Below are 22,814 nucleotides of genomic sequence, written 5' to 3' on the forward strand. Positions count from 1 at the left end.
GCCCAATCCACTTCCCCACCCATCCCCGTCACCTTTCCCCACATCCCATTGTTTTGCATTCACTTCAAGTAGTTTCCCTACTATTGAAGTCAGGCTTACAGGTCTGTAATTCCCCGGGTGTGATCTAGCTCCCTTTCAAAATATAGGCACCACATCTGCTTTACGCCAATCTTGTGGTACTGAGCCTGTGGAAATAGAGTCCTTGAACATTAAATATAATGGTTTTGCTATTACTGAGCTTAACTCCTTGAGAACTCTTGGATGTATGCCATCGGGGCCAGGTGCCTTATTTACTTTAATTTTTTGAAGTCGCTTATGAACTTCTTCCTCAGTTAACCAATTGGTCATTAATATGGAGGTTGTGGCTTCCTCCTGCGGCGCTACTATTGAACTTGATTCTTCCCTGGTAAACACAGAGGCAAATAATTTGTTTAATACCTCTGCTTTTTCCTTATCTCCAATAATCTGCCTGCCCATCTCACACTGAAAGAGTCCTATATTTTCTTTTCTCATTTTTTTGTTATTAAGGTACTTAAAGAACTTTTTAGGGTTGACCTTACTTTCTATTGCAATCCTTTTTTCATTATCCATTTTTGCTAATTTAATTGCCCTTTTGCAATTTTTGTTACATTCCTTATAATTCTGATACGATGTCTCTGTCCCTTCTGACTTAAAGAATCTAAACGCCTTCCTCTTCTTGTCCATTTCCTCCCCTACCTGTTTATTTAGCCACATTGGTTTTGACTTATTTCTTTTATACTTATTACCCAAGGGTATACACTGATAAGTGTGCTTTTCTAACAATGTTAGACCATCTGCCCATTTATCTTCAACATTTTTCCCTGCAAAAACATCAACCCATTGTATTACTACTAGATTAGACCTCAGTTTATTATTAAAATCTGCCTTTCTAAAGTTTAAAGTCTTTGTTGAACCCAAGTAATCTGTTTTTTGATAATTTATTTCAAATGAGACCATGTTATGATCACTGTTACCCAAATGTTCCAGGACTTGAATATTTGTTATTACTTCTTCATTGTTTGATATGACCAAATCCATAACTGCCCCTCTCCTGGTTGGTTCCTCAATAATTTGGGTCATATAATTATCTTTAAGCACCCCCAAAAACCTGTTTTCTTTTGTTGTAACGCTAATCTCATTGCCCCAGTCTATGTCTGGATAATTAAAATCCCCCATTATGCAAACATGACCCAGTTTTGATGCCTTCTCCATTTGCAAATGTATTTTAGCTTCCACAATCTCACAGATATTTGGTGGTTTATAGCATATTCCCACAAATATTTTCTTTATACAGTACCGACACACTTTATTGCAGTGTGGTCGGTACCGCAAGCCGGGAGATTTCCCGGCTTGCTAGTGGCCGCCCCTCAGCGTGCCGCGCGTCATAGACGCGCGGTCACGCGTCTTCGGGAGCCTGCGCCCCCTGCACGCGCGTCCAGGGCTCCCCGAGGGAGCCCTGGTGTCCCGCGATCTGCGGGACGGCGGCAGGGGGTTCCGGGGGACCCGGCGGACCCGGCAGCGGTAGGGAGAGCGCCCCGATCGGAGGGCGCTCTTCCGCTGCTTCGGCGCGCGCCCGTCACACTCGGGCGCGCGCCAGGCTACTGCTGCGGCCAAGAACGGGCAAATGCTCGAATAAACATGGCCGCAGCAGTACTTTTACCTCCACTGCTAATTTCTATCCACAAGGTCTCTACATTTTCATCATTCCCTTCATAGACATCATCCCTTATAATAGGTTTTAGATCTGGTTTAACATATAGACATACTCCACCTCCCCTTCTATTTGTTCGATCCTTCCGAAAAAGAGAATACCCCTTTAAATTAACTGTCCAGTCATGAGTTTCATCCCACCATGTTTCAGTAATGTCTATGATATCATACTGCTCCCTTGTAGCTATTAATTCAAGCTCCCCCATTTTATCTGTCAGGCTTCTTGCATTAGCAAGCATGCATTTAAGTTTTTTTTCAGCCTGTACTATTATCTTATCTGCTCCTTCCTTTCTGCTCCCACTTGGTTTAGTCTTTAGAAGTTTTCTAGTATTATTTCTATTTACTATGGGTATCTTACTGCTTGTCAAACTTGCACTTGCCCCCATTCTACCTCCATACCACCTTGTATCCTCATCTATTCCATTTAGTTCATTATCTATTTCATTCCCCTCCCCCCTCCATCCTAGTTTAAAATCTCCTCCAACCTTTTTAGCATTCTCCCCCCAAGCACAGAAGAACCCTCTTCATTGAGGTGCAATCCGTCCCTAGAATATAGATGGCACCTCTCAGAAAATGAGTCCCAGTGCTCTAAAAAAACAAACCCCTCCTTCCTACACCATTTTCTTAGCCATGCATTAACCTCCCTGATCTCTGACTGTCTCCCTGCGGTAGCACATTGCACTGGTAGTATTTCAGAAAATACTACCTTAGAGGTCCTTGCCTTAAGCTTTTGGCCTAGATCCCTGTAATCATTTTTTAGGACCCTCCATCTTTCTCTAACTTTGTCATTGGTGCCAACATGTACCAAGACCGCCGGGTCAATCCCAGCCCCCCCCAACAATCTGTCTACCCGATCCGCAATGTGCCGAACCCGAGCACCCGGGAGACAACAAACTGTTCGGTTCATGCGGTCCCGGCAACAGATTGCCCTATCTACCTTCTTAATAATGGAGTCCCCTACCACCACAATCTTTCTTTGCACCTGAGCATCCTGAGTCCCCACTGTACTGGAGGAACTATTCCCCTGGCTGCTAGAGGAATTAGTCTCCCCCAGCCTTGCCATTACTGCCCCAACATTCCCAATATCTTCACTCAACATGGCAAATCTATTGGGATGTGTCAGCTCAGAAACGACCTGCCTCTCCCTATTGCCCCTGCTTCCCCTTCTAACTGTCACCCAGCTACCTACCTGCTCCTCACTAACAGCAACTAAGCTACCTACCTGCTCCTCACTAAAAGCGCCACCATCTGCACCACTAGTCGAAGCAAGGGCCTGCTCAGTGAGCTCTAATTCCCTTTCAAGATTGCCAATGTCCCTCAATATTGCAAGTTGCCTCTTCAGATCAGCAATCTCTGATTCTAAAGAGACCACCTGCTCACACTTCTCACACTAGTATGCTCCTTGGAACAGCTGCTCCAAGTGCACATACATGTGGCAAGATGTGCATTGAGTGGCATTTTCAATCCTGCTCATTCTAGCAACTATGCAGTTTAGAAGTACTAACAGTAAACTGTACTTCAATAAACTATACCTTGTTAAACTGCTTCCTTGTTCAAACTGCTTCTGGTTCTAACTGCACACACTTTAACCAACCAGCACTTCAATCAACCACACAGATCAATCAGTACACGCAAGCTTGTTTCTAGCTCCCTTTTGTCTCGGACTGGGTTTGTCAGGTTATATAGGTCGCTGTAGTATTGAACGAACTCTTTGTTAATTTCGGCTGGGTTGTAAGTTAAATTATTTTGGTTGGTTTTAATGCTACATATATTAAGGCTCGCTGTTTTATTTTAGTTTGTCCGCCAGTTGCCTGCCTGCTTTGTTGCCTTTTTCGTAAAAGGTCTGATTTGTCCACCTCATTGCTTTCTCTGTATTTCTATCAGTATACTTTTGAGTTCTGATCTATCTTTATCAATCGTGGCTCTAACGGTATCAGTTGGATTTTGTTGATAAATCTCTTCGTTTTTTCTAATGCTATTATTGAGGCTGTTTATCCTCTTTATTTTCTCCCTTTTCCTATAAGAGGCAATGCTGGTTACCTTGCCCCTTAGAGTGGCTTTATGCGCTGCCCATAGCGTGCAGTCGCTAACTTGGCCATTGTCGTTTAGTGAGAAATAATCTCGCATGGCGGTTTCTATGGCTTTTTTGGATCCTGAGTAGGAGGTCATTCATACGCCAGGGTGTGCCTGTCGGCCTCTGGTGCATGTCTCTGATGGTTAATGATACCGGGGCATGGTCTGACCACGTTATATTGTCTATATCTGCTTTTGTTATCCGGCCAGCCAATTCTCTGGATATAAGGATATAGTCAATGCGGGTGTATTGTCTATGTGGGGCCGAATAGAAGGTAAAACCTTTGGTTATGGGGTTCATTAATCTCCAAGAGTCGACCAACCCGCTCGTTTTTATGTTTTGTTTAAGGGCGAATGAGCTCCTCAATCTCGAGTGGTGCTCTTTGCTCGTGAGTCTCGCCTTGTCTTTAGTGCAATCTATAACTGTGTTACAATCACCTCCAATTATTAAGTAGCCCTTCTTGTTCTGGTTCATTATGTCGAAGGCCTCGTTGATGAAGCTCTCCTGGTCTGTATTAGGGCGTATAGGCATACTAGCGTTAGTTCAGCTGTGCCTAATTTGCCTGAGACAATTAGCATTCTGCCGATCTTATCTCTTTTTATTTTTTCTACTTCGAAGGGGACGCTGGTTCTAATCAGGATGGCTACTCTTGCTTTTTTTTTATCTATCACTGGTGAGTGGAAGATTTGGTGGAAATTCCTGTCTCTTAACCGGGCCGTATCTTCTCTATTTAGATGTGTTTCCTGGATCATATGTATATCGCTTTGCCTAGCTTTGAGAGGGACCCCTGCTTTTAACTTGTTTATTAATGACCTTGAGGTTGGGATCGAGAGCAAAGTCTCCATATTTGCTGATGATACTAAATTGTGTAAGGTAATAGAATCAGAGCAGGATGTAATATCTCTTCAGAAGGACTTGGAGAGACTGGAAACGTGGGCAGGTACATGGCAAATGAGGTTTAATGCAGATAAATGTAAGGTTATGCATTTGGGATGCAAGAATAAAACGGCAACTTACAAATTAAATGGAGATATATTAGGGGAATCCTTGATAGAGAAGGATTTAGGAGTGCTTGTAGACTGCAGGCTTAGCAATAGTGCCCAATGTCATGCAGTAGCTGCAAAGGCAAACAAGATCTTATCTTGCATCAAACGGGCAATGGATGGAAGGGAAGTAAACATAATTATGCCCCTTTATAAAACATTAGATTTATTTACATTAGAAAAGAGGCGTCTAAGAGGGCATATGATAACTATATACAAATATATTCGGGGACAATACAAGGAGCTTTCAAAAGAACTATTCATCCCACGGACAGTACTAAGGACTCAGGGCCATCCTTTAAGGTTGGAGGAAAGGAAATTTCACCACCAACAAAGGAAAGGGTTCTTTACAGTAAGGGCAGTTAAAATGTGGAATGCATTACCCATGGAGACTGTGATGGCAGATATAATAGATTTGTTCAAAAAAAGGTTGGACATCTTTTTAGATGGGAAAGCTATACAGGGATATACCAAATAAGTATACATGGGAAGGATGTTGATCCAGGGATTAATCCGATTGCCAATTCTTGGAGTCAGGAAGGAATTAATTTTTCCCCTTAATGTTTTTTTTTGTTTGCCTTCCTCTGTATCAATAAGTAAGTATAGATACAGGATAAAGAATCTGTTGTCTAAATTTAGCATAGGTTGAACTTGATGGACCTATGTCTTTTTTCAACCTCATCTACTATGTAACTATGTAACTATGTAAGTATGGAAAAGGAAGAATAATTATATACAATCCCATGTTATAATCATGTTCCATACAGGAAAAAACCATAGTTGATACAATAAATAGACATAAATGCATAAAAAACATTCAAATATGAAATATAGAATACACAATATTAAATAAGAAATATTAATATAAAGCACTACATTTATGTCAATACTGATCAAATGTGTACAGTTCGAAAAATAAGTATAAAGGGAAACGGCAGAAAAAGAATAATATACTATAGATATAGATATTGCTAAATTGATCAATACGTGAATCACATTGGATAATCCAAAAATCTGATGCTATATTATATTGCTAATTGCAGAGAAAGGAGATTGAAGATGTAAATACAGTATCTGTACATCTATAGGTGTACTTTATTGTAAAAAGGGACCTAAGTCCCAATCAGTATTGAGACCATTGGGTACTCTGGTATTGAGAGTAAAAATCCAGTATAATTCACGCTGATCAAGCAATTTGATCCTATCGCCTCCTCTGACTGGATTAGGAACATGCTCTATTCCCATGAAGGAACAAGTGTCAACATTTCCTTGTCTACATTGTGTTAAGTGTTGTGAGACTGGGTGTGTGAGGTCCCCTTTCTTAATAAGCCTTAGATGTTCCATGATATGGATTTTTAATGCTCATGTGACCTACATATTGTTTACACATTTGCAGCCTAATAAATAGACTACAAATGTGGTATTACAATTGATGAACGACCGAATGGGAAAGTCTAATCTCATACTTGTAGAAAAGAAGGTGGATCCTGGGGTCATACGTTTACAGGATTTGCATTTGCTACACCTATAACTTCCCATAGGTAAATGACAATGCCTAGTATTGGCTGCCGAGGAGAACATACTTGGAGTAACAAAATTGGCAATAGTTATAGCCTTTCTGAATGCAAAACGAGGGCCTAGAGCATATACTCGTTTTAGTAAGGGGTCAGTTGAAAGAATCCCCCAATGTTTTTTAATAATTGTTCTGATCTGATTGGATTATACATTATGTTGAGAAATAAATAGTGGGATTTGATTATCATGTCTATCCTTATTATTTGTATTTTGGTTCAACAAATCTGTCCTCGTCATATTATTCACTTCCTCCAACGATCTCTTGAGGTCCCTTTGTGAGTACCCTCTTTCCTCAAATCTGGCAAGGAGGTCTTTGGATTGCTTGAGGAAATCCTCTTCAGTAGAGCATATCCTTTTTAATATAATTAATTGTCCCTCAGGTATACCTTTGATAAGGGACTTGGGATGGCAGCTGTCAGCTCTCAAATAAGTGTTACGTGAGTTGGGTTTTCGGTACACATCTGAACTGATACCCATGTCCATGTTAATAAATAACAATAAATCTAAATAGTGAATATGGTGAAAATCATAATTATGTGTAAATTGTAAATTAAGATTGTTGTGATTAAGATAACTAATAAAAGAAAATAACGTGTCAACATCACCCTCCCAGATGAAAATCAAATCGTCAATATATCTCTTATAAAAAGTGATAAACTGTCGATAGGAGTTTCTATCTCCAAACACGTGAACTGACTCCCACCAACCTAAAAATAGGTTCACGTAGGAGGGGGCGAAACTTGTGCCCATAGCAGTTCCACATGTTTGGAGCATAACACAGCTATCTATAACATGTGTACTGTTGCAGTCCAGGCTTTCACCCTAGGTTGTGCTTCAGTGCAGTTGGTTCCTTCGGTATTTCAATATTTCACAAGCTACGTGTAGCCGATTCCAGTATTGGGCTACGGTGGCTCAAACAGGACACCCTACGCATTTCCCGAAGTCCATTCGCTTCATCAGGGGATAGTTCGTTAGGCATGGTGTGGTCTCTTAAATACCCACCAGCTTCTAAGTAGTAATTCGCATAATTGGTAAACGGATCTAATACACTAAGACTAATTGCGTGACGCTGATACCTGTATTCACATGATGGTAAAGTTGGGTATGCATCCTTAACTGGATTACAGTGTCTAATTTTGAAAGACATCAGATTAGTTGACTTAAAAAGTATACAAATACATAACTAGTTAGGCTAAAAGGTATATAAAAAGAGATATAATTGTGGGGGATCTCGGGTCACTAGTGGCAGAGAGGAAGATCCACTAGTTTCTCAGATGTGGAACTTAAAATCCATAAGGTAGAATTGATTATCAGATTGAGGTATAAAAATGTATGATATGCTATTAGATCTTTAAATAAAGTAAGGGAATGTGTAATAAATTAGGTTAAGGTGGCCCTAATAAAATGTAAAAGACTTTTTCATGTTATGATGCTAAAATTATAAAAAAATGAAATTAATTCCTACCTTCCTTAAAATAAGAGTAAGAAAAATGTAGAATGTATCATTTAAAATGATTAATATCTAATAGAATATCCTGAATTGATAAATGCTCTCATAAAAAATGTAATGATTAAAACAAATTTATAATTAAAATGTGACTTCAAGTTGGGACTTAGGGCCTCATGCAGTAAGCGCCGATAAGGCTTTTATCGGCATTTTCCCGCCAAAATTGGATTTGAGATTCAGTAAGCGCCGATAAGTGGTCAAAATCGGCATTTTGTCTTCCCGATAAAAAATTATCGGCATGCGGCTGCCGATAACCCACTTATCGGCACTTTTCGGCACTTTTTGAAATCGGCTGTATTCTAGTAGCCCCGATCAGCTTATCGGTGCTGATCGGCACTCAAAAATGGAGATACTATATACATACTATATATAGTATATACATACTATATATATATACACACACAATATATAGTTAATTATATATCGATATATATAAATATATATCAACATATATATTTATCTAATTATATATATATATTTATTTATATATATATATCTATATCTATGTATATATCAAGAGAGACAAACAGAGAGAGTCAAAGAGAGATAGAGAAACAGAGAGAGAGAAAAACAGAAAAAGAGACAAAGGGGCCGATGCAGTAACTTGCGATATGTGTGTGTCGGCAGCGCGCTTAAATCTCCTGTGTTTGGCGGGAATTTGCCGCTAAATGCAGTAAATAGCGATTGTGAGATACAATGGTGAGTTGCACATGTTGCGAGTTCCTGCAGTCAGTGGCGGATGACTGCATGTATCCGTATTTCACTTGAATGTGGCGTCAACCTCTGCACATAAGTAAAAAAAACCTCCTTCTTGCTTAAAGCATTCAGTTACTCACCGTAGTGACTGTCTTGCTGATACTGACATTAGCAAACCTTTTACTGCTGTCCCTCATTAGATACTTTTGGAAACATAGCTGGTGCAGTGCTACAGTTGTGTCTTCTGTTCTTTGACACGTGAAGAGGTGATACATGTGTGCATGTGTCTTGTGACATTTCATGTACATTTCTGTCTGTGTGTTGGACTCTGTTGCAAAGCTTACAGTACATTTCAGTGAGTTGCTGTGTGTACTGTAACCCGTGCATGCAGCAAGTGGGGAATCACTTCATGCATCTGTATTGAAGAAGAATTTGGCGGCAACTTTTGAACATGAAAAAATCACCTCATGATAGTTTGACCTTACATTCTGTTACTCACAGCAGTGTGTTTCTTGCTGCTAGTGACATTAGCAAGGCTTTCACAGCGCTGTCCCTCAATAGATAGTTTTAGGAACATACCTGCTTCTTGTCATTCACAAGACAGACACCTTTGGCTAACATTAATAATGTATTTTATTATAAACAACACATGTAACAAGTTCTGAATGACATGTAATACAATTGAAGCTGCGCTGCCAGCAGCAACAGTACAATGACACAACAATGTCCCTAGCAGCTGAAATTTTCGGCTCTCGCCTGCTTGTTGGTGCCGCAGCTTTTTGGCGCTTTTCTCGCAAGGAGTTTCTCCCGCGCACCCCCGAGATCTTACTCGGCATCTACTGCATTCTGCGTGCTGCTTAATATGGCGAAATAGCCATTCTCGCCACCCCGCCAGCGCTTGATTTCCGGCAACAATTGCATATGCCGTTTTTCAGGTAACTCGCACACATACCGCCATCAACTGCATACTACATGCCAATCTCGCAATAAAACAGCCAAATTCAGCCTTCTCGCAAGTTACTGCATCGGCCCCAAAGAGAGAGATGTGTGTGTATGGTTAAATCTAGCTAAGTGTAAGCAGAAATCTGTTCATCATAGTACTGTAGATGATTTCACACACATTGTTATTGTAATTAAAATAGTCAAGTTGTTTTGCACATGTTGATTGCCTAAGCCGAAAGTAAAGTTTCGATTCCTGTGAAAAGAGTGTATCTTAGACAAAGAATTTCAGCCATTTATTGTAACAAATTTCTTGTGGGAGAAAACCTAGGCGTATAACTGTTAGGTTGTATTATAACCTTGTAACAAACCGCGAAGATAACATGTAACTATTCACACATTCAGCAGACATCCGTATGCGTTCAACTTAGACACTGTACACTTGAAGAGAGAAGAAATGGCAGAAGCTTCCACATTGCACAGCCATCCACGTAAATCATACACATTTTTGATTTATGAAGCAATCGAATCAACGCCAGAGAAAAGGGCAACCGTGGGCCAAATCTATGACTTGATCCAAAAGAAATATCCATACTACTAAGAACCTGACAAACAACGAAATTTTAAAACTTCTGAACGATTCACTTTATCCGCAAATGAATGCTTTGAGCATGTCCATGATCGGCTAGATCAACGATATGGATGCTGGCATGTTGCGCCATCATTTAAACTTATCATGGAACATGGAACATATCTTCTCTTAAATAGCATATTTTTGCCTAATACCAGTTACACTGAAGCCGCACCGACTGTCGCGTCTGCTGATATACCTGCACCCTCCATTCATCAAGACCAGATGCAAGATGGACATAACTACTATGATATGTATCCAAACTTATATGGGCAATACCAATGTGGATGTGAAAACAACCAACAACTGTACGTACCTCCGGACATCTTGTTTGAAGAAGCCACTGCAGATCCATATGACGGCCTCATGGAGATGTTTGTGATTCAGGATTCAATGGTTGCCTCAACCATGGATGATACTGTTGTGCCTTCCTGGAGCGAATTGTTGCAGCAAAATCAGTTTTGACTTCTACAAGAATGGTAAATACAAATTTCGTTATGCCTTTACTCAAATTATATATGTGTACATTAATAATATACACCATTTGTTAGCCAAATGAGTGGATACAGCTTAACATTGCAGACAGCCTTACATGTAGCGTGCACAAAGACATTATTTCCTATAACAATATACTACATGACGAACCATTTCTACTCATTGGTGATGGAGTCCTAAATCATAGATTATTATCGCTTTTAAAGTATCATTTCAACATGTTACACTAACTGTAACACACACCTCATTGTTTAGCATTCAACATATAAAAACAAAGTGTCGCCCACATATGACGTGGGAACGTGGTCATGTCCCAAGGCGTCCTTAAAAAGGTTACTGATGCAAGCCCCACCCCCAACCGACGTGCGCACGTGAAACAGTATTGGCTGTGCCTGCAGCTTATTGTTACGGTCAGTGCAGTGTGTCATGCGCGCGCGTAGGTGGGGCGGTGCGTGCACAGCGCTGGAGGCCAATGTTCATTCAGTGGGAGGGGTGTTTGCGTGCATTTCACGGTGCCTTAACATGACGTCACACGTATTTTGTTCGCTCATTGGTTGATGGTCCGTTTTTACATATTGAAAACACCACAAAGTGCACTGCACTGCAAGGACAGGTAATGCCCAAACAGGAAGAGAAGGGTAATACTCAGCTGCAGCTAGATTGTGTAGAGTTTGTGTCCATATTGATTGTACAGGATGTGTTTCCAAAGTCTGCTTATAACAGGAACAAAAAATAAAGTCCAAAATGCTGCATCAGATCCATCATAAGTCCCTCAAAATAGAAGATTACATAAAGGCTGTAGTAAAGTAAACACTCAACATGTTTCACCCTGAGTGGGCTTCTTCCTGTTTGGGCATTACCTGTCATTGCAGTGCAGTGCACTTTGTGGTGTTTTCAATATGTATGACTCTGTTTGCTAATATGTCTTTATTAGTCATATTTTTCTTTATTTGCTGCATCAGTTCTCATTGATTTCATTTTGGGGAAATGCTGTTCAGGGTATAACTATTATTATTGTTATATTATTTTTCCCTGGTTGCTTTATTTCTTTTTCCCCCCTCTGTTTTTGGTATACATACTAATTTTTCCTGGCTATATACTGGGTCATTGACTATATACTTTTTCCAACGCAATGATTTATTATTCTTTCATGCATATGTCAGTGGGAATATATTTTGTATTGCCTATTATGTTAGACTAAACTACTTTGTTGTCATTATTTAAACTTTATTTAGACACATTTTAGTTTTTCTTTTTTCTCTTTGTAATACTGAAAGTGTTTGATTAGTAGTCCTCTCTTTATATTTTTGATACATATATATTTTCATAGGCTGTCTTTAGTATTTTTATGTTTTTAAGTTAGTGTGTCTTGTTGTTTAATTAATAAAATCTTGTTCATTTTTTCTGAATTGGCGGAGCATCTGTTTCTTTTTAACCATCTTTATCTTATAGATTAGTTTAGGTGTAATTTAGAGTGCTACTAAGGGGATTGTCTATGTTCTTTTCATCTGTGTGTCTTATATAGTTTTCACTATCCCCTAGCACCATCAGGTCCTATTTAATTTATATACTGACTTTAATTGGGGTATATATTTTATTTTACCCTTATAGTTAGTTTTATTAAAGGGCTTGAGTTAACCTTATATATTATGTGTTGAGCAACTTCTCCTTTTGTGTGTTCTATATATATATATATATATATATATATATATATATATATATATATATATATATATATATATATATATATATATCTTGCTACATTGAAGGCCTTGTGTGCATACAGGCCTTGTTGTAATTATCTTAACAGTTCATTAAAGTTTATAACATTACTGGGTGAGTATGTTTGAGGGACTAATTGAGTCAGCTGTGTAGAAGTTGTATTTAACAGAAAACAAGGCCTCTTTGCAGCCATGAAGGCCTGTACTATTCATTCTGATTATATATATATTATATATAGAGTGCTAAACTAATATCTCATTAACACAAGGCCTGTTTGCTGACAACAGTGGCAGATATATATATATATATATATATATATATATATTTATAAGTTAATATATATATATACACACACACACAGACACACACACACACACACACACACACACACACACACACACACACACACACACACACACACACACACACACACACACACACACACACACACACACACACTGTATACTGTATACATATGTAGATAGAGATACAGAGAGACTACAGATATATTCATACATACTTACAGATCTGTTATTGTAACCAAAAATCATACATGATCACATGCCAACATTATGAACTATGAAAGAAGATTAAGGTAAGTAATGTCTTACAGAGTTAAGACACCAGAAAACATAACATAAAAATGTATGCTGTTATATGGGTACTTACTTGTATGTCAATAATATTAGCATGAAATGACTATCTACATTACCAAAATAACCCACATACATCTCATCTTGAACAAGAGCTAAGTGAATGTCATCTTCCATTAACATGCCAAGTGTGTAATAATGTTGTACCATTAATCAACTGATGATTAATACATATTCATATGTTATCAAATATGTCTTCATTCAGTCAGTGAGCATTTCTAAACATTCATGTGTACAAGGACATACTTGAATGTTATCAAGCATCTGTACATGATCATACATACACTATGCATGAAATAGTCTGCAGTAAACAACATCAGTACACCAAAAAATGTAGTGAATGTGATTATTTATTTTTGTTTATCCTTTTGAGAGCGAGTCACAGGCCTGCTTGTTGGCTGTTGTGTTTGCCTTTTCCCTCTGCCAAGTACTCTGGCCTTAACTGTACGACTTGTACTGGCCTGTGGCAGTTCTGTGGCACTGGGTGTGGGCTGTGGCACTTCAGTGGCACTAAGTGTGGGCTGTTGCACTTCAGGGGCACTGGGTGTGGGCTGTTGCACTTCAGGGGCACTGGGCGTGGGCTGTTGCACTTCAGGGGCACTGGGTGGGGGCATTGGCACTTCAGGGGCACTGGGTGTGGGCAGTGGCAGTTCAGTGGCACTGGGTGTGGGCTGTGGCAGTTGTGAAACAGTTGATAAACATTGCAAGAGTGATGGTGGAGCACTTTCTTGTTTTGGTGTTTTAATCTTTTTCCAAAAGCTGGTTATTAGTTTTATTTATTTATAAAATATTTTACCAGGAAGTAATACATTGAGAGTTACCTCTCGTTTTCAAGTATGTCCTGGGCACAGAGTAAAACAAATAGTACATGGTTACAAGTACAGTTACATAAATGAACAGGGTATACATTATATACAAGACATTGCATGCACAGTTAAAGAAAATGTATATTATGAGCGTATGAAACAGTTACAGACCAGGTTAAAATGTGAGACAGCCTTAGATTTGAAAGAACTTAAACTGGTGGTGGATGTGAGAGTCTCTGGTGGGTTGTTCCAGTTTTGGGGTGAACGGAAGGAGAAGGAGGAACGTCCGGATACTTTGTTGAGCCTTGGGACCATGAATAGTCTTTTGGAGTCTGATCTCAGGTGATAAGTGCTGCAGGTGGTAGGGGTGAGGATCTTGTTCAATTAGTAATTGTTGCCCTAACTTTCTTTTGCGTGTCTCATTTGTAGGTGTCGGTTCCATATTTTGAACAGATGTAAGCGGTTGGATGTTGACAGGGACCTGCACAGAACTTGCACCTACTGTACCGGTATCATCCAGAACTGGGGAATGAAGAACTGATGACTCAGGAGAAAAAGTAGCAGCATGTAAAGATCCATCCTCTGATGGGGTAAAGTGGAATTGTTGTTCTCTTGTTGTACTCCAAAACTGATTTGCTTGGCTTACATTCAGAACTAGTGCTTGTAATGTCCTGTTTACATTTTGGATTTCTTCAGGAACTTGGATGATGACTTTTTGAATTTGTGACATTTCTGATATTGACCTTTCATGCATCCTTTCGTGCAGTGACATCATCCTTTCAAGCACTGACATCATTTCTGAATGGCGACGATTTTCTTCACCCAAGATTCGTTCTTCAGAAGCTGCAATAGCTGAGTAGGTGTCACGAGCAGGAGGACTTGAATGCTGGGTTAATCCAGGAGTGTCAACATCTTCATGGTCACTTGAGTGAATTTGTCCTTGCAGCGGCAACATCTGGTTCTACAAATAAAGAAAGACATTATGAACTGCCATGGAACTTTCACTTTGTTTTCATTATAATGATAGTTGTTCTCATAGTGTAACACATAACATGTTTCCATACTTTTTAATTTGTGTCAAATTAAAAGATGATGCTTGAAGTAACAATGATGTTTCAACTCAGTGTGAAAGAAGAATGAATGAAAGGTTGTTGTAACCTCACAACTCCTAGCAGATAGTTTAAAACACACACAATACATGTTGTCAGGAAACACTACATCTTCTGTGACAATAACTGATGTGAAGTTCATTACATGTGAAAGGCATTTATTTTACATGGCAAATGAATTCTTCAAATGTACACATTATATGTGCTGCACCTCATACACTCACCTTCCATTCTTGATGATGACCTTGATGAGACAGATGATGAGACATGTTCAGTGTCAGGTGACACAGGAGCTGCAGGAGCAACTATATAGAAGAATAACATCAGAATTTAATTGTCATGTGTACATAATTAACATGAAGTATCTGTAGTGGGAGTAGTTATGGCTAAATATCAGCATCACATAACGAAATGACAATGATATGGTTTGGCCAATCTGTATATTATCCATCTTAACATAAATGTACATGTGAACCTAATCGGCACATTTATTTTAAACACCATACAACATACAATGTTCATGCATGAATGCGTTGTAAAATTAAGTGTTCTGTTGTACATACACTGCATATGTTGTGTAGTAATTTAACAATAATAATGTTAATCACTACCATGACAGCAAAGTTGATTCTGCTTATAATTCAGTACCTAATTGTGGAAATGTGAATGAATGTTTTTGGTGATCTGTCTGAACATTTAAGAGAAGCAGGTGTAGCTCTCAATGTGGCTGACACTCAGCAACACATGCAGTGTGTCGCTCACAGATGGCACTGGTGTGATAAGGTGGCGTATCTATAAGGTAAAAAGAAGATATGAGTGAACGAATGACTAACATACGTTTTCATATATTGTGGCCTGGTGGGTGAAAGTATTCAGATAATTACCATTTCAAATGAATGTGATGAACTTCTGTTCACCTTGTCAGCTTGTAACAACTGTAGTCCCTCCCCCAAGACGTGACACCACCCTGACTTTTTATTTGGTTCTACCACCTGTAAGCCGTCCCACAAGACTTGACCCTACCATAACCCTGTGATCTGGCTCTGTGCCCGACCCCACCCACTCTGTTCACCTCTATGCTGTGATTACATATTAATTGCAGCTGGTTTCACACACCGGTACATGAGAGAAATAAAAATATGAAGTGAGCTACATATGAACACAATTAAATACCATATGGTACATGTTCCTATTTATGCTCACATTATACTACATGAAGCGAAAAAAGAGCTTTAATAAAACATAACGAAATGTGTTTGTGCAAATTATTTATGTTCGCCTTTGAATGCACAATATTCCATGCAAGACTTGATTAGGCAGTAATGGCCTGTTTATAGGTGTAACATAGATTATCACAAATATATATATATATATTATATGTATATATGTATATATGTATCGACACACATGAAATAGTGAATTATGCGTTTGTGTGCACAGACACAGTATAACAAAGTTATACATTACTGTGACAAAGAATGAGTGCGGGTGTGTTTTGTGGTTATGCATGTTAACCCATTGTTTGTACAAAGATTCACACATACATTCAGCTTTCAACTATAGGGCAAAGATGTTGAATGCTTTGTAAGGTAGAAGGTTGCAGTGTGTTTTATTTGGAAGATCATTACACATAATCCCTTCATGCAGGTCAAGTTGTGTATTTTTACTCATAATGATGTCATCCACGATAGCTGAGCCAATACATGTTTCCAAACACACACACACACACACATATATATACCTAACAAATCACACAAAACTACCTCTTTTTTAGAACAAAGAGAAAAGGAGAAGAAATACCCACTTTGGGAGAAGCAAGTCCAACCACTACCCCGAAGGAAACGAGATTCAGGGGAGTCAGAGGAGGAGCAAAAAAGCAAAGACAGAAGAAAATGAAGTTGATGGAGGCTACACCCACCAATTATGGTATTTATAATTTATCCTCACATATATTAACTCCATATCATTTAACACTATTAGCTAAAGGTTTATCTTTTTCTCCCAGTAGCACTCCCAATAGGTTTGACTTATTTGTGGATTTGAATCGGTACATCCGTAAGCTGACCCTTATGCGACATTTTACACTCAAAGGGGAACAGAATCAACAATATAATTTTAACACCCAAGAAATAGAGTGCATTAATGCTCTTACCTCTTTTTTGGTAGAATCTGAAACTAACACCAGTTACAACAGTACACAAATACCAGCTAAATTTAATGTATTGTTAGATCCTCTAAATAAAAGATCAGCACATGACAACTTATCACCTGACAACTTATTATCTGATATTACAATTCATGAGGAGGATGTGAACTTATCAGTAGATCCCAGTCCATCTTTACGAACTGACCCTGAGAGCAATACAATTTACAGGTCATCACCTTTTGCTCCAAAATCGGTATATTTCCCCTACCAATCAAAGGGGAACTTTATCAATACTTTTTATACATTGGTTCTTGGGGACCTTGAAAGGTTGTGCCAAAACAATGTGGAACTGAAACACAGCAATTTAACTAAAGAAGAGACTGCAACCATGATCAATATAAAGAATAACTTTGATCTTATAGTCCGCCAGGCAGACAAGGGTGGAGCTATCGTTCTACAGGATCGTGTTGATTATATATGCGAAGCCCATCGCCTTCTACATGATTCTGTATCCTATACTACAATAGATGAGGACCCAGTTATGGGCTATCAGTTAGAATTTCAGAATCTCCTCCAGGAAGCACTTAATAAAGGGATTATCACTAATTTAGAGAAAAAAAATTTATTCACTAAACACCCTAGGACACCTATATTTTATCACCTGCCAAAATTGCACAAAGATAAAGTTAATCCACCAGGGAGGCCTATAATATCGGGGGTGGGATCGATAACGTCCAACTTGTCCCAATATATTGACTATTATTTACAACCACATGTCACAAATTTAAAATCACATATTAGGGACACGTTGCATGTCATCGATTCCACCTCTGATATTATTTGGAAGGATACCTTTCACTGGATTACATGTGATGTATCCTCACTATACACCTGTATTGATCACACTAAAGGTATCCAGGCTATTAATCACTTTTTTGAATTAGACACTAACCTTCACCCTTCACAGAAAACTTTTCTTTTAGCATGCATTCAATTCATTTTAAGTCACAATTATTTCTTATTTGAAGACACATATTATTTACAAATCTGTGGAACGGCTATGGGTACCAGATTTGCCCCCAGCTATGCTAATCTCTACATGGGACTGTGGGAGAGTACCCATGTGTGGGAGAATGCTAGTCTGAGGGGTGGTCTGGTTTACTATGGCCGTTTCATAGATGATATTATTTTCATTTGGGATGGTGATAGGGATATCCTGGAGGAGATTCTGTCATCCTTTAACATTAACAAGATGGGCCTTACATTTACACATACTGTACACCCTAGCACCATTGTCTTTTTGGACTTGGAACTATATATTGGCAAAGAAAATCAGATTCAGACAAGAACACAATATAAATCAGTGTCAGCCAATAGCTATTTACATTATGGTAGCAAACACTTCAAAAAGTGGCTAAACAACGTGCCTAAAAGTCAGTTCTACAGAATCAGGCGCAACTGCTCAGAGGACTCTGTCTTTACATTACAGGGGAGGGATCTATCTAAAAAGTTTATGGAGAAGGGATATGATGTCTCTGTTGTTAACAAAGCATTTCAGGATGCAAGTCTTATAAAAAGAGATACACTTCTGGAACAATAAAAAAACAAATCTGAATCATTGCGTGCAAGTAGAAAAAAGGAGTACAAATCAAATAATGCACCAAAAGTTATCACACAACTTAATCAGTCTGCTCACCAAATTAGAAATATTTTAAATTGTCACTGAAAAATAATACGCAATGATCCTGTAATTGGCCACCTAGTACCTGAATATGCTCCAACTGTATTCAGAAAAGCGAGGAGTATTAAAACATTACTGGCACCAAGTAAACTCAAAACCAAAAAGATTACTAATCAAAATATGGCTTTAAAGGTGGGGAACTTTGGTTGTGGAAGAGGCTGGTGTCTCACTTGTAAACATTTGACAAAATCTAATAAATTTACATCACACTCAAATGGTACGTCATATGAAATAAAAGACCATATAAATTGTTTAACAGAATATGTTGTGTATCTCATTTCATGCGAATGTGGCACACAATATATAGGACGTACATCTAGGACTCTTAGTACACGGTTCTTGTAGCATCGAAGAAATATTATAAATGGGTGTCAAACACACAGCCTCTCCCGTCATTTTTGTACTAGTCACAACAAAGATCCTAAATCCCTCTCTGTTATGGGCATTGAGTTCACCCCCCCTCCTATATGGGAGGAGATCGCTTTCAAAAGTTATGTACCCGAGAAACTTACTGGATGTAGATTTTGGATACCACCCATCCCAAGGGACACAATGACCACATTGACATTAGTACCATAGTTTGAACACCTCTATTGGGGTGTCCTCCAAAGGTCTGGATTGAATGCTTAGCATTCCCTTTGGGCTGTGGTCTTCTGTCTGGTTATTGTGATTCAATTCATTTATCTAGGGTATTGGTTAGATTCGTGCTCGGTACGATTCACTTCCACAAATGGTCAAATTTATTTCTATTTTTATTTTTATTTATTTATTTTTTATTATTATTATTTTCATTTCGTTTCTATTTTTATTTTTATTTATAATTTTATTTTTATTTTTAATTTTTATTTTCATTATTATTTTTCATTTTTAATTTCATTTTCATTTTCATTTACACATATACATTTATTTTTGTTTTTTAATTTCCTTTCATATAACATACAATATTCATACATTTACAATCATTCATTAAACACTAATATTCATATATAATACACTTATTTATATACACACATAATGTATATTTTCATTAGATCACAGTCACCAACACAATATTTTATTATATTTTTATATTAAGTATGACAACACCTTTCATGTACATGTTTAATTAAATATCACAATATTCAAAATCACATTTCAAGTCACCTTCGCTTCCTTTTCTCTGTCGTTGCTTTGGATCCATCTAATTTTGCCTCCTCTGACTCCATGCTGACATCCAAACAATGGGTAACTATCTTGGTGATAAATTAGTTAATTATCCTGGTGGCAATTATGGATTAATGTATATGATGTCATTGATCATTAGTTCAAATTAGATATTAGCGATTTGTATTTTGGACTAACCAATTAATGTTGTTTTCTAAAAAATTATTTATATAATTTAGTAATAGTGGGTCACCTATTATTGGTCTCTTTGTTTGATATAAAATAAACAATTAAGTAATATAGATTAATTATATTATATTGATATGTTTATTACTACCCAATGAGTTAGTTTTTAATATATTCCTCAGATATGATTTGTTAAATCCCTCCCTTTGTTTGTCTTGAAATAATCTCCAGCAATCTAATCAAAATACACTTTCTAGTACTGTTTGTTTGTTGACTAATCTTTAGATCATCCACTCAATTATTTATATTAACAACACCAGCATTGTTGCTATTTTCACATTGTGTAAACTACTCCTTAATAATCAATGGGGTCCTCAGAATATATGCTACTCGTGTATTTATACTTATATGCACTGTATAATTGTTCCATTTTAGGTGTATATACTGTATATATGTAATTGACTAAATTGACTGTTTTATTACTTTATTGGCTAAATTGCTGGTTACCTCCCTATAAATACCAAGGACTTGTGCTTGGAGGGAACCCCTGAAGAAGTCGTCATTTGATGACGAAACGCATAGGGCGTGGCTAGATTTTGGCCGCCATTTGCCCACGAACACTGCTGCAGGTTGATTGTAGAACTCTGGCTCCCGTGTGCTGCTCTCCCGGCTTACAACCTATACATCAGTTACTCTGGAGGTGTCTGTTTCCTGGAGGGACCTGTCCTATTGAACACCGAAGGCGAAGGACCCCTCTTCCGGTTCCGGTTCCACGGAGGTGACTCACGTGACGACGCCATTGATTGCGGACGGACGCTGGTGATCGAGCTGCATGGCACATGAGAGCCTATCTCATACACGCCTATATTTGCTGTACTTTTGTGAGTGGGCATTTGTAAGATTTTATGTTCAATCAATACATTTTTATTGTGGTAATGCACTAGGTGTGCGCCTGTTTCTTTCTCTTTCCTTTTTTCTATATATATATATATATATATATATAGAAAAAAGAAAAGAGAAAAAGCGCCCGATCCTTGTGTAAAATCAGATTGACATTTTAATAAACCATGGACAAGACAATTGCACACTTACAATTAGTCTGATTAAAATAAGCATTTTATGGGACCTGCCCATGCACCAAACGAAGACTTCACAGTCACCTCCGCTCTGTAATCTCACGATCAGTTTAGGGACCCAGCAATTGAGAACGCCGTTTTCTCCAAGGTGTGTATATAACAGACATCCGTCAGGAGCTTCTCAGCAGCGTGCGTCCGCCATTACTCCCACACATGTGTGGGAGTAATGGCGGACGCACGCTGCTGAGAAGCTCCTGACGGATGTCTGTTATATACACACCTTGGAGAAAACGGCGTTCTCAATTGCTGGGTCCCTAAACTGATCGTGAGATTACAGAGCGGAGGTGACTGTGAAGTCTTCGTTTGTTGCATGGGCAGGTCCCATAAAATGCTTATTTTAATCAGACTAATTGTAAGTGTGCAATTGTCTTGTCCATGGTTTATTAAAATGTCAATCTGATTTTACACAAGGATCGGGCGCTTTTTCTCTTTTCTTTTTTCTAATAGGTACTATGGGAACTTGGTGAACCCAAGAAGAAGCAGCCTGGACCTTTGTTGTATTTACTCATGGACTTTATTTGGACTTAAGTATCAATTTTTATAGTTCTAATTTTTGTATTTTTATGCTATTTTTTATGTTCAACAGATTATTTTTATCTGCATATATTTTTGCACATTTTTTCCATCATTTTTTGTTTGATTTATGTTGTTTTTATATATATTAATAATCAATTAGTAATAGACAAGCACTAGTTGGTTCATGCAAACATCATAATCACTATTGATATTTGGTGCAACATTTTGGCACACGTCACCGGAGTGGCAGCAATTTGGGTGTACTGAAAAAGGGGCGCTGTCTTTATAACTGTTCCTATATATATATATATATATATATATATATATATATATATATATATAGTTATACGTTACCGTTCCAAGGATTGGTAAACAAGAGACATATCCCCCTGAGGAAGGTCCCATTCTGTAGGACCGAAACGTTGGGTTTCTGGATGTATTTTTGCTTTCACTAATACACTTTGATTTTCAACATTGAGTGCTGTCTCTTGTTTACCAATCCTTGGAACGGTAACGTATAACTATATATTTTTTTTGTTTTTTTCCGGACAACTATATATGCTTTACTCTGGAGGGTTTTAGTCACTTTTTTTTTACCCACCATAACCTTAGTAGTCGTGATATATATATATATATATATAGAGAGAGAGAGAGAGAGAGAGAGAGAGAGAGAGAGAGAGAGAGAGAGAGAGAGAGAGAGAGAGAGAGAGAGAGAGAGAGAGAGAGAGAGAGAGAGAGAGAGAGAGAGAGAGAGAGAGAGAGAGAGAGAGAGAGAGACATATATACAGATGTATATGTAGGTATGCTTATATTGGGAGAAACTATACGTTTCTGAGGAAATATAGATAAGAACTGTAACATACGACACGCGTAATACAGTAACATTTGTCACCTGCTGGAAATTGAGCCGAATAAATTCCGATATCTCTGTCCCCTGCCAAACCCTCCACGACGACAGGAATAAA

Source organism: Ascaphus truei, chromosome 9 (genome assembly GCF_040206685.1).
Source record: "Ascaphus truei isolate aAscTru1 chromosome 9, aAscTru1.hap1, whole genome shotgun sequence".
Lineage (NCBI taxonomy): Eukaryota > Metazoa > Chordata > Amphibia > Anura > Ascaphidae > Ascaphus > Ascaphus truei.